The sequence below is a fragment of the Callospermophilus lateralis genome, chromosome 4, assembly GCF_048772815.1.
Source record: "Callospermophilus lateralis isolate mCalLat2 chromosome 4, mCalLat2.hap1, whole genome shotgun sequence".
NCBI classification, from domain to species: Eukaryota; Metazoa; Chordata; class Mammalia; order Rodentia; family Sciuridae; genus Callospermophilus; species Callospermophilus lateralis.
The window spans coordinates 131,839,676-131,858,852 of record NC_135308.1 but is presented as its reverse complement, the minus strand read 5'-3'; positions in this window follow the sequence as shown (position 1 = coordinate 131,858,852).

Here is a 19,177-nt window from a genome sequence, read left to right as displayed (position 1 = left end):
GTATGCCCAAAGAAAAACCACAATTAAATAAGTCTCATTCAAGTATTTGATTCTATGTAACTAATTCCTGTTCCTCAGGATCTAATTTCTTGAAGCCTTTTGCTTCTGAGCTGAAATGATACAAGATGGTTAACATCTATTGACCAATAAAAGTATAGTTTCTGGGGTTATATCATCTACTGAAACAAACTTCTGGAGAAAAATACAAAATTTAACATGTAAAATTACTCAGATTAGGTCTTAAAAATTAATAGACTATGATGATTTAAATGGCAGTAGACTTAAAGGCATTGAAATAAATCTTGTGAAAAAAGGACATCATAGCTGAGTCATCCAGTGCAATGTGAAAGCTGTCTAAGCCGTGTCTGCTTAAACTTCAAAGCCTGTAACTATTAATCTAACTCTATACAGATTATCTGGTACAATCCTTTCAATGACTCAAATTGTGTAAGTAGTGTATAGCAGACACTTCAAAAAAAAAAAGAAAAAAAAAAGAAAAACTTATCAATTGTTAATAAGACTGAATGGAAGTGGTTAATTTATTAAAGCAATTAAAAATATGAGAATGAGGAATAGTCATTGAATGGAGAAACCATAACACCAGATTCTCACTTCTTGGTGCCACAAATAGAAAATACCTTTGCTGACTCTGAAAACCATGTTCTTCCACATATGTTCCAAGTCTAAATGCCTAACGACACTCTATGACCTTTCTTTTTTGGGGGTGTGGGTGCTGGGGTTTGAACTTAGGGGCACTGAACCACTAAGCCACATCTCCAGACCTATTTTGTATTTTATTTAGAGATAGGGTCTCACTGAGTTGCTTAGCACCTCGCCATTTCTTGAGGCTGACTTTGAACTCAATCCTCCTGTCTCAGCCTCTGGAACAGCTAGGATTACAGGTGTGCACCATCATGCCAGGCTATAACCTTTCTTTTTGATAAATTTCTGCTTCAACTTTACCTTATCATCCTGAACTGGCTATTGTCCCAACTGTTAAAACAGACTAGTATGCAAAACACCTAAATATGGCTAAACCATTTTAAAAAAAGAAGGAAAACTTTAAAGACTTTAGCTATTTGATTTTAAAATTGCTACAAAGTTACAGTACTTAAAACATTGTGGTAATAACATAAAAATATACCTAAAGATGGATGGAATACCTTTAAGTCCAGAAATAGATCTGTATATATGTATATAATTGATCAAGGTTTTCATTGTAGACAAGGTTATTTAATTGGAGGAGCATGTACACGGTGCTTTTAGAAGAATTTTTTATATTCTAAGGGGAAAAAAAGAATTTTGATCTGTATAAAATACAAAGTAGCACATAGACCTATATGTAGTAGCACATAGACCTACAATCTAAAAATATTAAACTTCTATAAAAATATGAAAATATTTGTGATCCTGGCTTAGGGAAAGATGATTTAGATATAACAACAAAAACATGATCTATAAAAGAAAATATTCTTAGATTTGTCTTTATTAAGGGAATGAAACATGAGCCATTAGACTTGGATAAAATACTTTCAAATTATATATCCAATAAAGAACATGAGTACAGAATATATAAAAAGCACTTAGAACTAGATAAGAAAACAAGTAATTCAGTTAAAATCGGACCAATGATTTGAATCGACCAAAGAAGGCATATGGATGTCAAAAAGCACAGGAAAAGATGCCCAGTGTCCTTAGTAATTAGGAAGATGAAAATTAAAGCCACACTTTTAATAGGCTGGCTAACATCCAAAATAGACTATATCAAGAGTTGAGGAAGATGTGAAGACATTGGAAACATATCAAGAATGGTAAATAGTCTGACATTTTCCCTTAGTGTCAAGGTTAATGAATACTCTATGCTGTATGGATGCTGATAGAAAACATAAGATTCCTGACTTTGAGACAAAAACATTTTTTACTTAAAAAAATATCAGTGGTCAGTTCTTGCATCAGTTTTCTGAGCTCAAATTCTGACAGGGCGGTACAGAAGGGCCATGCAAATGCTGTGGATAGAATGGGTTTACATCTAAGCCTATATATATATATATACATATATATATATATATATATATATATACATATATATATGTATATATATATATGTATATATATATATATATATATATATATATATATGTATATATATATATATGTATATCAGACCCTACGCCTGAGGAATCTGAATCTTTTGTAATGGACTACAAAATTTTCTGATTTTATTTCCAGAGGAAGACGTTTTCTTTACTATCTTAGTGATCAAAACTATTCTTGGCTCTTTGAAGTCTATTCACTGTACAAACATTCTTTTTAAAAGAGGTAGTATGAAGCAAAAAAGAGCAATTAATTTCTGTGCTTGCAAAATGTGCAGAAATATGTAAGACACGTGAAAACCGTCTCCTAGAAACCACACACAACTGGTGAGATTGTAAAATAGTACAGTCACTTTGGAAATTTTGTCAGTTTCTTAAAATCTTTTCATAAAATTAAGTAAAGCTACTCCTTGGTATCAATGAAACAATGAAATCATATATCCATACAACAACTTGCACATGAATATTTATAACAGCATTATTCATAATATCTGCAAATTGGAAAAATTCCAAATGCCTTTCAACTATTGAACAGTTAAATACAAATGTGGAATACTACTTAGCAATAAAAAAGAATAGACCATTTACATATGCAACAGCATAGTGCTTTTAAAAATATTGTGTTAAGGAAAAGAAGCAAAATACAAATGAGTATATATGATACAATTACAAAACCAAGTTTCCAGGAAAGCAAAATTGTGAGACAGTAAGCAAAATCAGTGGATAGTTCAGATTAGATTAGGGGTCAGGATAGACTAAAAGTGTGTATGAGGAGACTTTTTCAGGAATGATAAAAGTGTTCTAAAACTTGGTGGTAGTGATGTTTGTACAATTATATAAAATCACTGAGCCACATCCCCAGCCCTATTTTATATTTTATTTAGAGAAAGTGTCTCCCTGAGTTGCTTAGCGCCTCACCAATGCTGAGGCTGGCTTTGAACTCGCCACCCTCCTGTCGAGGCCTCCATAGCTGCTGGGGTTACAGGCATGTGCCACTGTGCCTGGCTCAAACTATATATTTAAATGGGTTAATGTATGATATACAAATTAAACCTCCAAAAAGCTGTTTTAAGAAAGGGGAGGTACTGGGGAATGAAATTGATCAAATTATACTGTTTCATTGTGTGCACGTTTGAATATATTATAAGAACTTGAACATTTATGTATAATTATAATGCACCAATAAAAAAGAAAAAAGCAAAAAAATAAATGAATAAATACCTAAAAAATGTAGAGTGAAAATAAGATACATGGCCATTGTTATAGAGCTCCAGGTTTAAAAAGGTGTTTTTTTTTTTTTTTTGTGTGTGTGTGTGTGTGTGTGTGTGTGTGTGTGTGTGCTTGATAACCCTCTTCTTCCCTTTGGGCTGGAGTCAAGAGTCTCCAGCTACTGTTTCAGAATGAGGGACAAGATGCTGAACCTGTTAGTGGTTCTCTTCTGGATCACCTGGGGAGCTTTTTCAAACACTGGTAAAGAAGTTCCAATCCCCAGTTCCAAGATTTGGATTTAACCAGATGAAAGGCATTTTCATCTGATCAGATGAAGGACAGTTTTCACTTTCTTTTAAAACATGTCTTTCATGTTTTACTCTTCTGTTTGGTTTTTGTTCCTCACTCAACTCTGATGTGAAGCCAAGGCTGAGGGACAGGTACCACACTACTGGAACAATTTTAAAGATATTTGGGGAGTCAGTATTTATTGATGGCACCTGTAATCACAGTCGGCTCCAAAGAAACACATGAATCCAAGTGGGAAGGTTTTCTCTACCCAATCTATAATCGCTGACTGTGAGTGTGAGGTGGGTTGGAGAGTTTCCCATGCACTTGTGTGCTTGAGGTCTTTCTGTGTTCTTCTTCCCGGAAATTTCCTCTACTACCTCTTCTTTTCCTAGATACATATTTCATGGATCCCCTGCTGTGTGGTTAAGATTTCTTTTACTTTTTGGTGGGAAAAAGAGCAAAAAATATTAAGAAAATTCCTATGACCTAAAGATATGTAGAAAAGCTGGGTATGGTGGCACATGCATGGAATCCCTGTGACTTGAGATGCTGAGACAGGAAGATTGCAAGTTTGAGGTCAGCCTCAGCAACTTAGAGAGGCCCTAAGCATAAAAAGGAAGGGGGATATAGGTTAGTGATAAAGTGGCCTGGCCTAAATTCCTAAATTCCTAGTATTCCCCTCCCCCGAAAAAGTGTGTAGAATATGTTTTATGTTCTTAAAGATAGACGTAAATACTTCATATTAACTTTTTCTGTGATTGTTTTTCTTTACTAAAATTAAATTATTAAAACAGTACATTATAGATACATCGATATTCATTTTAGGAAGTATAAACTTTCAAAGATGTATATGTAAAAAGTTAAAATTTGCCCTCTTTCTATTCTTGTCCCACTTGTTAGTTACTATAAAGGGCTTAGTCTTTTTTTAAAAAAATATTTTTAGTTGTTGATGCACCTTTATTTATTTATTTTTATTTATTGGTTTGTGGTGCTGAGGATCAAACCCAGTGCCTCACACATGCTAGGTAAGCACTCTACCACTGAGCCACAACCCTATCCCCTAGTCCTTTCTTTTCACAATTTACCTTATGCTCACACAGACATGAAAAATTATATAATTAAAGTGTTGTTACTGCTTTTCTTGATCCATCATAATTCATCTCAATGATTCTTCAGCATGATCAATTTATATTTCTTTCTAATCAATGCCTATATGTCTAATTGTATATTTCCTTTTAATAATTACATAATAAAATGACAGTATTAAAATTTATCTCCTTGTTTATTCTTTGATATTTGAATATTTCAGTTTTTGCTGCTACAAATACATTACATTAAATGTCACTACATGTATATTCCTTTTACTTTTTATTTTATTAACATGTGTTAATTATATGTACTAATGAAGTTCAGTGTGATATTTCCATACATGCATACATTATGCACTGATAAAATCCAATCTCCCTTTATTCACCGTCCCAATTTCTAGTAATTGCTCTTTTGCCTCAGCAAGTGTTAGCTTACACATATGAAAGAGAATACGTATTACCTGTCTTTCTAAGTCTGGCTTATTTCACTTACATAACATTCTCTAGTTCCATCAATTTTGCTACAAGTGACAGGATTTCACTTTTCTTTCTGGTTGAGTACTATTCCACTGTGTACGTATAAAACTTTTTCTTTATCTCGTCATTTATATGAATATTATTGGGTGCTGGTCCTTTCATTTTTACTGGCTAGAATCACTCAAGTGGGATTACTTCATTAAAGTTGCATATGTATCTGATTTATATATAATGCTAAAATGTTTTTTAAAATATTGCAGAAGCTTACAATGAATGTTATTATATTCTTAATTTTGCTAATTAGCACAAAACTTAAGCTAACTACTCCATTAATGATTTGTAAACTTAATGTGCATTTCATTTTTGTTTTCATTTTCCTTGACCCCTAGGAGGAACAGCAGTTTTATGCATACTTATTGACTATTTAGATTTCTTCTATGAATTTCCTTAACATAAGTCTTTGCTTATTTTTCTATTGCGTTCCTTTACTTTTTCTTACCAATTTTTATGAGCTATTCATATATGAGGGAATTTATACCTTTACCTATTATATCTGTTGCAATATTTGCCAGCAATCATCTATCTGCCTTTAACTTTGTTTATCAGAATGTGTGTGTAGTTAAGTATAACTAATTCTTTTCCTTTCTCGTTTAGTTTAGAAAGACTGCTTCTATCTAAATAAATAAAATTCTTCAAAATATTATAGTAATGTTTACATTGATTTATAATTTATAACTTAAAGTTTTAAAATTCCATATATAATTTACTATGGCATAAAGTATGAGATAGAGGTCATTGCTTGGTATCTTCCAGAAATCTAACCAATTATGTTAATACATGTTATTAATAAACTATACATTCTATTGATTAATTTGTTCTGTTTTTAATTTATTCAATTCCTAAAAGGCTCTTTTAGATACTCTACTCTTTACACTAATCTTTTTGTCTTTACCTCTGCCTTCCTAAACTATGTTAATTACTGTAATTTCATATTAATCTCCTTTCAATATTCACTTCTTGTGACTTCAAGCTATATTTTTAAGACCAAGAGAGAATATAAGCGTGCTTATTTCATGTTAATTTTATTATAATTGGAGTAATTATGTAATATTTAAAGTGCTTGTAAGTGCTTCTGTTTACGTGTTAGAATATTAGGTCTTTTAAACTACCTTCATAAAACCAGCAGAGGGAGTACAAGGCACTGTTTTCCTCATGAGAAATTAAATTTGTTTTAAAATGCGTTCTTTTATTGATTAATGGAATAAATTTAAGTATTCAAAATATTTAATCACTCAGATATTTTTATGGATCAAAATTTATGCCTACATAATTCAAAACTTGCCTAAATATAAGTCCCCCATAAATCACAGAATTTAGGGTTGAACCTAAATTGTCTTTTGAATGAGGAGAATTTGAGGCAAAATTTAGTTTATGCACACAATACATATAACATAAAATTGAAATGATTTATGGAGTATACTAAGCGTGATCCCTATCTATTTTTTTGAGATTGAAGTCAGGAAAAACTCAAAGCTGATTATAGAATAATTAATAAATGGGTATATATTATTTAACCACTTATGTTTGATCATATGAACATTGTTCTCTAATGTGAGAGTATGCATGTAAACAAATGAAAGTCTTGGATGAATAACAACACTAAATGTTTTGAAGTGCCGGTTCCTTTACACGATAGTAATTAGAAAACACTGTAAACATGATAAGGTAAAAAGGGATGATAATTTAATAGGAACTTATAAATGGGCTAATCTTGGATACTTTGAAAAAGCTGTGTTATTCCAGTGGAAGTTTTTGCTTGCAGCCTGCTGCTCTTTGCTATTTATAAATATCAGAATGATGGAGACTGCTATGAAGTAGAAAACGCTTCACTGAACCTCTCAGTGGCAGTAATTCAATCAAGCAAAGGTTACAAAAGCCCCATGGGCCACTTGTTATGTGATAGCAGAGGTAGACCTGATTTTGTTGTATCAAATATTTTTTAAGCCAGGAAGCTTAGTTTTAAATTTGATGCGTTATCAGGGTAACTCCATTACTCTGAATTTGATATATCCATTTCATTTTTGTTCTAGATTTAGTTCTGTTTGCTGTTAAGATACATTATCTGATGTATAAAGCATATATATATATATATATATATATATATATATATGTATGTATGTATATATATATATGTTTAATATCAGGGTATGTTAATTTATTTTTAGAAATGATAATATATTAAAAAAATTAAACAAGGGGAAAATCATGCACTGAGAATTATTTATATATTTATTATTAAACTAAAATTTTTCAAATATGTGCTATTTATATTATAGCCAGAATTAAATTTTAAAGTACATTTCAGAATAATATCTTTAAATTATCACTCATTTTCCATGCTTCAAGTTCAGAATATTTTGTTCAATATGAGCACTTGGATTTTGAACTTTGCTAACAAAAAACAAATTTAACTACAGTACTTTTAAATTTCTAGTCATAATTTACAAAAACCTATGAGTATTCTTATGAGAAATACCCACTTGAAAATAGACTTATAAAACAAGTAGAAAACATGTATTTTATTATTTACATTTTCCTGGAGGTAAAAGAATATTTGGGTACTATTTCAAAATGAAAGAAAAAGATAAGTATATTTTAGTACATTAACTTAAAACATTTCTACATAAAAATAAATATAATTAAAACATTAAAATAAAATAAAAAGTTATTTAAAAATAAATAACTTAAAACATTTCTGCATAAAAATAAATATAATTAAACTTAACAGGCACATCCAAACTGAAAAAATAATCATTTGTACAAGATATTAAAACAACAGATCACAGAAAAAACTTCCCTGATTCATAGAATAAACTTTCTCAATTCAATATTTAGCAAAAAAAAAAATACACATTTCAAAGTATAGGCATTTGTTAAAAGAAAGATAAAAATGATCAAATGATTACTAAATACATGAAAAAAAAAAGATGCACTCTCACCAGAAATTGCAGACTTGGACAATTGAAGGTTTTGATTTTGTCTTTCAATTTAGAGGGCAAAAGTAATAATAAATAGTTGAAAACTGGGTAAGTGATAACTGATGTGCATTTTCAATGAATGTTTAATCTGATGCAAGTTTTTGAGAAGCTGAAAGATATTTATCAAGATGTTTAAAATTATTCACACACTTTGACCTAGTCATTGCATTTTTGAGAATTTGTCCAGAACACATTCTTTGACATTTTGGACTTTCCCTTTTTTTAGTGGCTTTTCTTCAAATAACCATGTGACTCATTCCTCACTCTCCACCTCCTTGACATGGATCTTCACTCAAATATCAACTGTTCAACAAAACCTTCCCTAACCAACCTATTTAAATCACATATCCTACCCTTCCAATCCATACTCTCAAATTCTTCTCTTTTTATTTATTTCATAACACATACTATATCTTAATATAATTTATCTATTTATTATGTGTAGTGATTATGTTTCCCCTTGGTGGAATGTACGCTCAACAGACATAAACCTTTGTCTTATTCCATGATGTCTTATTCCCCAAATTATCTGGAAGAACATCTAGCATGTAGTGTTTATAAAAAAAAAGGATTGAATGACTGAATGTCAAAGATGTTCATCCTAAACTTATTTAGGATAGCTAAAGAAAAAAATAGAAAATATCCCTCTTTGTCTGAAAGTGATTAAATAAATGGTGATTCATCCCCATGTGTATAAATTTCCTAGGACCATTGTAACAAATCACCACCATGTGGGTAGTTTAAATACAGAAATTTTAGAAACTGCAGAACTGTGAGGCACGCTGTCTGAAATGAAGATGTTGGCGGAGTTGATGTCTTCTGGAGACTCTGAAGGAGAATTAGTTCCAGGCCTCCTAATTCCACGTGGCTGCTGACAATTCAGAGGCCATAACCACAATCTATAACTCAATCTTCAAATCACCTCTCACTGTCTTGTCTTCTATATGGTTATATGGATACTGGGTGTGTTTGGGGTCCACTCTAACACAGGATACACTCATTTTGTGAGAGTCTAATTACATTTGAAAATACTCTTTTCCAAAATAATGTCACATTCACATTTTCATGTAGACATATCTTGGGGAGACCACTCTTCAACCTGTTACAATATGTTACATTGTTATGGTGCTATTAAAAAATTTTAGTTTGACTGATGTTGAAAATCTATAGAAATATTCATGTTGTAATGTTAAATTAAGAAAGGATGATAGAAATTTTGTTTCTATGAATAAGTATGTATATGTGTATATACATACATGCTATGAGTAAATAGTACTAATTTTGACTAAAATGTGTGAATTAATAACATCTTAGAGGAATTACATAAAAATTGTAAAGAACATCTTATGTTGGGATGTTGGTTGGTAGACTCAGAGATGGTCTATTTTTCCTTCATTGGTTCTAGTATTTTCCAGTATTTTCACAAAGAAAATAGAATTTAAATTTCATACAGTATTTATAATTTTCTTACCATGATAAATGAAAAGGAAACAGAAATATGCCTTATAAATGATTTATTGAGAAACTATGAAAAGTTGTTTCAAATGGCATAGTGATTTATCATCTTTTTCACTGGTTTACTCTGATGAAATTTTTATGCCAATCTATTCAAGAGGATATGAACCATTTGTTTCTAGAGATTTTCTAAAGAAGATGAGAGAACCATTTTGTTGGGCAGTGTACAAACTCACCTCCCTGAGGGCAAGAAACGGAAGCTAATGTGTATTTGGAGTTCCTTGTAGTCCTATTATTTTTGTCAGTTTTAGCATAGTATACATTGTATGATTTATCAGTCATTTAATTGATTCAAAAAATATTAAAGTTATTATCATCTTTTCCTGACTTACTTTTTTTTGCCTGCTTTGTAAATTTGACACTATCATGCTTTTTTGGATGCCTCCTCTTTTCTGTATCTGCTAATTAATTGATTGATTTCACCATTCATTGAGCCCTTTATTTCTGTATCTCTCTCCTCTTCCTTTTTTTCTTTCTTGCCTTAACCGTGAAATAGATTTTAAACCTGGATGCACATTAGTAGTGAATATAGGAGGACTGCTTACACAGGAGCCTTGTATTAGAGTCATCTGAAGAACCAATCTCCTCTATGTACTGGCTTAATAGCACTTCTTTGCTGTTTCCTTTGAACACAATAGGCTCCAGATGAGAGTCTGGCCTGTGCCATAATTGGATGGGTGGAATGGAGGGACTTGTGAATGTAACAGTCACAAAGATTCCTGGGGTTTTGTTATCATGTACTTGAACTTTGATTGACCACATTCACATGTGTAAAAAGCTATATAGAAATATAGTCTTCAAGGTAACTGGCTATACTCATTAGATAACTCTGGAAGGAGGGTAGAAACAGGCAATAGAAATGACAAATAGTGAATTATTTTCCTTTTAATATTTTAAGTCGAATGATTAAATGCTATTTCATGCAATTTATAATGTTTGTCTAGTGACATATAAGAGACCTCCCTGCAGTATAGTATAGGTTAAAGGCAAATACACTTTTAAAAAGATACATTTCTACTTATTAATAAACATAAAACCATTTAAACAAGGAAGAACCTGGTGTTCAATCATTACCAACATTATTGGAGGAATAAATGAGGACGGTTTCCTATTTGTTCTGTCCTGCTGTGGATGTTAGTATTAGGCCTTTTAGCACTAACATGAACACTTCCATTTGAATCTCATTCAAAAGATGACACCTCTAGGAATTCAACAGCCCTTCACTTTGAGAATCTATCTGGTTCATCTCTGGGGAAATCTATTGGATTGTCTCTCAATTAGCTAAGTTCAACTCTCAAAAAGCCATTTAGCACCACATCAATGATTCCAAGAAGCTACTTTCATTAGATCACATTTAAGCAGGTGAAGAGCCACTTCCCCTATCCTGCACATGAAGTTGAGTACAACTCTGGCTATGCCAACTGGGGCTGTGGGAAACACATTCCTGTCTTCAAATGTGATCATGCTATCACACGCGGAGAAAACCAGGAAGTCCCTGATGATATCACACGCTGGGAAAACCAGGAAGTCCCTGATGATCTTCTCTTGGTCTCACTCTTTGGTTCTTCTTTCACCTTAAATAACATAAAAGAGGAGAATGTAATTTAAATGTAATTTAAACCAGGTCACCTAAATATTTTGTACCCAACCTCTGTTGCCTTCTGGAGGTGAAGGAATTACACCGTCAACAGGAAGAATGGCTAACACTAAGCATCTCTCTAATTTCCAAGCTTATGTAGTTGCTTCCAAGCCTTTTTTTTTTTTTTTTTTTTTTGCCCTGCTACTTGTAGAAGACCCAATCATGCTGCTACTCAGGGATTAAAAACAATGAACCATTCTTAATAAAATACTTCCAAGCCAGAATGGGGCCATATTTATTTTTATAATATCTATTTTTGACTAGTACATTATAATCATACACAAAAGTAGATTCATTGCAATATTTTCATACATTCAGAGGACATATTTTGGTCAATTTCATATCCCAATACCACCACTTCCCTTCCTTCTCACTTCTACAACTCCTCTTCTTTTACTTTACTGTCTCCTTTCTTTTTTCATTAAATCCTTTATTCACTTTTTTTTCTCTTTAACTTCTACGTGTAAGAAAAAACATATGATCCATGACTTTCTTCATTTGGCTTATTTCATTTAGCATGATGTTCTCCAGTTCCATCCATTTACCAATAGATGACATAATTTTGTTCTTTACATTGTGTATGTATATGCCACATTTTCTTCATCCATTCATCTGTTAACAGACATATAGGCCGGTTCTATAATTTAGTTATTCTAAATTGCGCTGCTGTAAATGTCTGTATGCATGTATCACTATAGAGTGGTGACTTATTTCTTTTGAATAAATATTGAGGTATGGGACAGCAGAGTCATATAGCAGTTTCATTCTGATTTTTTTTTGTATAATCTCCACACTGATCTCCATGATGGTGGCACTAATTTGCAGTTCCACCAAAAATGTATTAATGTTTCTCCCTGCATCCTTGCCAACATTTATTATTATTTGTATTCATGATGATTGTTATTCTAACCAGAGTGAGATGAAATTTCAATCAATGAATGGGCAAGTGAACTAATAGACATTTCTCAGAAGAAGAAATAGAAATGGCCAAAAATAAAGGAAAAAATATTCAACATCTTTAGCAATCAGAGAAATGCTAATCTATTATATACCTGTAATATCAGCTTATTGAAAGAATTTTCTTAAATGAACTTAGGTTCAAGTCCAAGCTGTGTTACACAGACCTGGTTCAGGTATTTAATGTCCCCAAGGCTCCTTTTCTCCATGTATAGAATGGATATTTAAAAAGCTGCTTGGAGCTGGGGATGTAGTTCAATGATAGACTGCATGTTTGATTAGCATTTATGAGACCCTGGGTTCAATTTCCAGTACCAATAAATATGGAAGTAAGTAAGCTTCTGTATCTGCATTTTGAGGCAAAACAGGTTAATTTATATATATATATATATATATATATATATATATATATATATATATATAACATATATATATTATATATGTAAATATATTTGTATTTATATATATGTAAATATATGTGTATTTATATATATGTAAATATATGTGTATTTATTTATATATATGTACACATATATTTACATATTATGTAAATACTATAAACATATATATAGTATATAAACTATATATTATGTATATGGTTTAACTTGGTATTGTGGTGGAAAAGTAATGACTGTGCACATGCAAAAGGGGTTTATATATAAATAAAAGTTGTAATGTTGAGTTTATTAGGTGAGGCTAAAAGAGGTTGTTGGAATACTCAGTTTGAGCCTTGATAAGGTGCATCATATTTCTTCCATAATTCCTGACTGAATTGTTGTTTGCAATAGTCACATCACTTATTTCCTTGTTTAAAAATATTGTTTTTCACTAGTTAACAATATTTACTAAAGCAAAGATTTTTCCTATCATGTTCCCAGCTGAATCTTGAGCACTTAAAATAATGTCTGGCACCCAGTAGACACTCAACTGTTTTTAAAATAAATCAATACTAACTCAGTGCAGAGAGCCACTCAACAATGGCTCCCACTCTGTTAATGTGTGTGGGTTGATCATAGTTTTGAGCCTACTTGAGACTGAAAAACAGAAATAATAATATATTCACAGTTTTATGCCCTATATAAATACAGAAGAAAAATATTAAAATCCCATGTTTGAAGAAATATGTCTTGTTGCAGAAAACTATGAGATTATGTAGGGAGTCAAATTGTTAAAGTTTAATCATATGGCAAGCCATATGTTTTACTTTAGATCATTAAACTTAACCTTTGTGTGAGTAATATCATACTATTTTCATGTTACATTTTCTAAAAGTGGGTTTCAGTGTTTATGTTTGAAAGCATTACTGAAACTTCTACTAACAGAAAAAATTATTTGAATGGAATCTTATAATCTATAACAAAATCTTATCCTTAATCAGTATGTATAAATATTGTCTCATGTTTATTCAGGCATGCACTGAAGGGGTTGGCATATTTTTGGCAGTTCTGGTCAAATTATTTCCTATTTGGAATTGTTCAAACCAAACAGACTGTTTGGCCTATCTGAGGCTCTTTTCTGTGATTGTCTAATTTTTCCACATAGTGAACCATAAGATTTTCTTGTATATCAAGTTAACCAAAAAGTGGTTATTTCCTAAAATTGCTATTTTTCCAGTTGAGTATTTATAGAAATATTACAGTTTTATTCAGAGACATGGAGAGTTGATATGAAAAGTTCCTGCAAGAATTATGTTAAGGACTTTAGAACACCCCCTATTTTTTTCCTTTACATTCCATTTTCTCTGGTGAAAGTAATATGAATATTTTTTTTTTTGTGTGTGTGTGTGTGTGTGTATTGTGCCTGGAATTGAACCCAGGGTCTTGTGCATGTGAGGCAAGCACTCTACCAACTGAGCTATATCCCCAGCCCAGTAATGTAAATTTTATTATGAATTTGAACATTTTATTTTTGCTTAATTGATTTGAAAACTTCTTTAAGCTTTCTTTCATTTTTCTAAATATCATTATACATTTTAATAGTCTGTCCTCTGACTGATATAAATTTTATTTTAGTATTTTACATTCTACATGAGAGTTGCTTGTTCAATTAGCACTTTCTCAGCCTTTAAAAATAGTACTTTATGATTTTACTTGTATGTCTCTGCTTTGGTAAAGAACAAAGCAAAATTGAAAAGTAACAACTTATCTTCTTTGGTGTTTGTTCAGATTAATGTCACTCAACTTTTCAACCTTGAAAAAAAAATACACGTTCTTTCTCACTGTTATTTCTCTTTCTCTAAAATTGTGATAAGTAATTTCAAATTTGAAATAATTTTCTGTGCCACTACATTATATACATGGAAAATAAAATAAATCTCACTAATTTTGATAGGAACTACTTTAATATATCATATGATATATAAATTGTTTTTCACTTGATAGAGAGATATTAAAAATATATTAGTGTCATTGTCCTAATTAAAACTGTTGATTGAAAACAATAGAAATTTACTTAATCGAATTTAAGAAAAACTAAAAATTTAACAACAGATATTGAGTTATCCAGTGGCCTTCAAGGCAGCAAAGGCTCTCTTGACTGGAGTCAAGATCAAGAAAGATGTCAAAACTTGCATTTTTTTTTTCCCAGAAAATCTGCCTCACTTTTTCTTTCCTTGCAAATTGACTTCTGCTTCTCCATATCCATGATAGAATATGGTCACTCACAGATGTGAGGTTCTATCAACATTTTTAAATATACCCTAATAGGGTGTTTCTGACCTATAATTCCAGGTTTTCAATTAAACATTTTATTTACTAATTTGACTTTGACATTGTTTTAATCATCAGTAATATTGCTCACCAAGTATCTCTGATTTTCATTCTACCTTACAAGCATATGAAAGGATTATACTTCTTAGCTCCATTGTAATTGGGTGAGGCCATGTGATTTACTCTGGTCAATGAGGTGTAAGTAGTAGTGATGTGTATCATTTAAATCTCAGTAAGTGGTTCTCTAGAGTGTGCTTTCCCTCTGCTTTCATGATCAGCAATGTTACAGTTAATGGCTGCTTCATAAGCCTGAGTTCCTGAATGAAGATAAGGTGAATTAAGGTCCCCATCCATCCCTCAGTGGAGCAAGAAATAAACCTTCATTGTTTAAGTCAGTGGGATTTTGAGATTGCTTGTTATCTCAGCATAGTCAAGCATGTTTTGACTAATATGTATATGTAAATGGAATTGCATTAGATGTACCATGTCTATTTTTGGATATGACAGTTATTTAAAATCTCTCCCTGGGCTACTGCTCCATATTCCTGTTGCTCTGCACTCACACTATTTTCTTGCCTTGAGCTGAGTACCCATTTTCTTCTGTCATGCTTTGTTGCTGTTGTAAGGATTTCTAGAAAACATATAACCAAGAGCATTTAATTGTATTGGAATAAACATTGACTGAGAAGTTGTAAGACACACATATTTTTTGTTCATTTATTAGTCATGTGGTCATGTGAGAGTCAGTTTCTTTATTTGAAAATTCACATATTATGCTGGGCATGGTGGCCCATGCTTCTAATCCCAGCAGCTCAGGAGGCTGAGGCAGGAGGATCTTGAGTTCAAAGTTAGCCTTCACAATCGCCATGTGCTAAGCAACTCAGTGACACTCTGTCTCTAAATAAAATACATAATAGGGCTGGGGATGTGGCTAAGAGTTGAGTGCCTCTGAGTTCAGTCCCCACTACCCCCCCCCAAAAAAAAGATTGACTCATTATATTCTTCTTTCAATTATAGTATATAAAGAGTAAAGTGCTGTATTATACAAATTGAATTTGATCTCTCTCTCTCTCTCTCTCTCTCTCTCTCTATATATATATATATATATATATATATATAGATACATTATATATATATAATGTATCTATACCCTTCCATCCACTGTGTGAATTGCTTAGGTGTGTTTTTTCCAAGGCATAGCTGGGCATCATTTCATTTGATCAGTTTAATCAATAAATATAAGAACATATAAATTCATAAATGATGATAATTCTCAACCACGACCCGTACAGATGAGACAAACTGGGTTTAAATGGGCTGGCTGCAACATTAAGCTAAGAAATTAAGAAAGTAGTGGCGAAAAATCACTAAACACAGAAAGTAGTATCCAGAAAGGGGAGGCAGGACATGGCTCGGGACACGGCTCTTTGATCTTAAGGGTTAAGGTTCCATGCTAGAAAGAGAGCAGGAGCCCACTTTTGGTTTATTTTATAATGGGGAACATCAAAGGCAGGGATCAGGTTTCAAGGGTGGAGTCTTGTACCATGATATCTTGTGTTCAGCAGATTGATTATCATTCTGCCAGGTCACACCCATCTCAGTTGCTGTGTGGAATTTTAGGCAGAGCTTAAGGGGGCGGTTCAGGGAGTTTCAGAGCCAGACCTGTCCCCTCATTTGGCTACTATGTGCAACAGTCCACACAGACAGCCCATGGACGGCTCCTGACAGACAACGACATGTAACAAGTTGGTAATGATTGCCTTAACATATAATTGCTTCTAAACTGTTGTTTCCTTAGTATTTCTTTAATTATGCTTGAAGATAGCTATTGAACCAAAGATAATTCTAGTTACTGACTTCAAAACACAATGGATCGTGTCTAAGTGATGATTTTGTCCTTTGGGTTTATTGTCTTGCATCTGTGTTTCTAGTTCTATACTGTGATCTACCAAACAAATACAAGGATCCAAGATTTGTGAGACAGGATCAGTATTTGTGACCGCCCCCACTTTTTTTATTCTGTGAGAAGCAGTCAGGAACATATGAAGTTTGCTACAGGTTTCATTCTCCAGTGTTTAGGGTTGAGATACACATACATGTAGACAGTAATGGTGGCTTAATATCAGTATATTAAGTATACTTAATATCAGTATATTACTTCTGTAGTCATGGCACATGCTGATGAAATGAGTTATGGATCATGTTATGGTACAGGATCCAGGAGTGGTAACTCTTCGAGAAGTCAGTTCTATTCTGTTCTTTGTTTCTTGAAACCCTGTTGTGAGCTTGGTCTTGCAGTCTTCTTAGTGACACTGTAAGCATCTAATCTGCATTAAATGTGTTGTGGAAAATATTTAGAGCACAACTTTTCAAAGTTTAGCAGATCCCGGAATTAGCTGAAGACCTTTAAAAAACAGATTATCTGACTTTACTCCCAGAATTTCTGATTAATGAGGCATGGAGTTGGATCTAAGAATATGGAAATATTAGAAATTCCCAGATTGCTGAAGCAAGAACCACATTTGGAAGATCATCAATCTAAAGTATTTCTTAAGTATTCCTACACAGAATATGTAAAGCATTATTCCTTGTCCTATGTATCAAATAATCTATGCATGCCAGAATCATTTCTCAAAAGTTCAACAATTGGGCTCATTATTGGGCATTACATTCCAAATGGGAACTAGTAATTGCATTTACAACCAAATGCATACAAAGAAGTTTCAATACAGATTTAATAATTATTAAGTTATTCTAGAATGGCTTATGCTAGGCTCAGTATGTATCTTTAGTTTTAGTTTTTGGAATAAAGCTAAATTGGGTGATGGCAACTTTATCATATGGTTCCATAACACTTCTTTTACCCCTTTTCTGAATATCAATTATGCTCAGACACATAAGACATTTGCCACTATGAGAATTTCTTTTTAATTCTCTTGGGGGCTGGGGCTGGGGCTCAGTAGTAGAGTGCTTGTCTCACACAAGTTAGGCACTGAGTTCCATCCTCAGAACCAATATAAAAAATAAATAAGTAAATAAAGGTATTGTGTCCATCTGCAGCTAAAAAAATTTAAAAAGAGTCTGTTGAAATAGAAGCTTAAATGGAATTGCCATTTAAATTTTCATCATATCCTTTCATTCCGTGTATATTGGAGAATATTCTTATTTTAGATTTTAGCTTAGTCATTATATTTTGACATAGTTCATTCTACACTTTTTAAATAGATATTTTGAGATCCCAATAAATAAACACTTAGAGAATGATTTGAAATTAGTAACTAAATCCTTTGACAATTAGTCCAAAGTTTTCAAGATTAGTGAACTTTAGTTTATGGAACAATTTTAGGTTCACAACAGAATTCATAAATTATGGAGTTCCAATAAACCCAAACCCTGACACTTATAATTGCCTCCAATATCAACATTACTGATGGAATGGTGCACAGGTCACAGTAAATAAGCTTGTGTTCATGTATAATTATCATCCAAAGTTCAGTTTATACTAGGGTTCACTTGATGTGCATTTTAAAGATTGGAATCAATGTACAATGTTATGTATCCAGCATTATATTGCACAACATAATTTCATTGTCCAACAATCTTCTGTGCTCTATTTTTTCAACCATAACTTCTGGACACCACTGACATTTTACTGTTTTCATTATTTTGCCTTTTCTAAAATAAAGTTGGAATCATATGATATGTAGTATTCTCAGATTTTCCTTCACTTAGTAACATGCATTAAGTATCCTCCATGTCTCTTTATAGGTTGATAGCTTGTTTATTTTTAGAGATGAATAATATTCCATTTTTTATCTGTACTATAGATTATCCATTTATCTGCTGATTTGTTTGCTTCTATACATTAGTAATTATAAATAGGTTTGTTATAAATATTCACATGTAGATTTGTGTGTGGGCAAACGTTTTTCATTTGGGTAAATATCAAGGAGTGTGATTGCTGAATTATATAGTGAAAGTATATTTAGTTTTGGAAAAACCCTTAGGGTCTTTTCAAAGTGACAATACTATTTTACATTCCCACCAAGAATGAGGATTTCTTCTGTTTCTCCACATTTTTTTTTTTTTTTAGCATTTGGTGGTGTCAGTATTTTGGATTTGGGTTGTTCGATTGGTACTTCATTGTTTTAATTAGCAGATA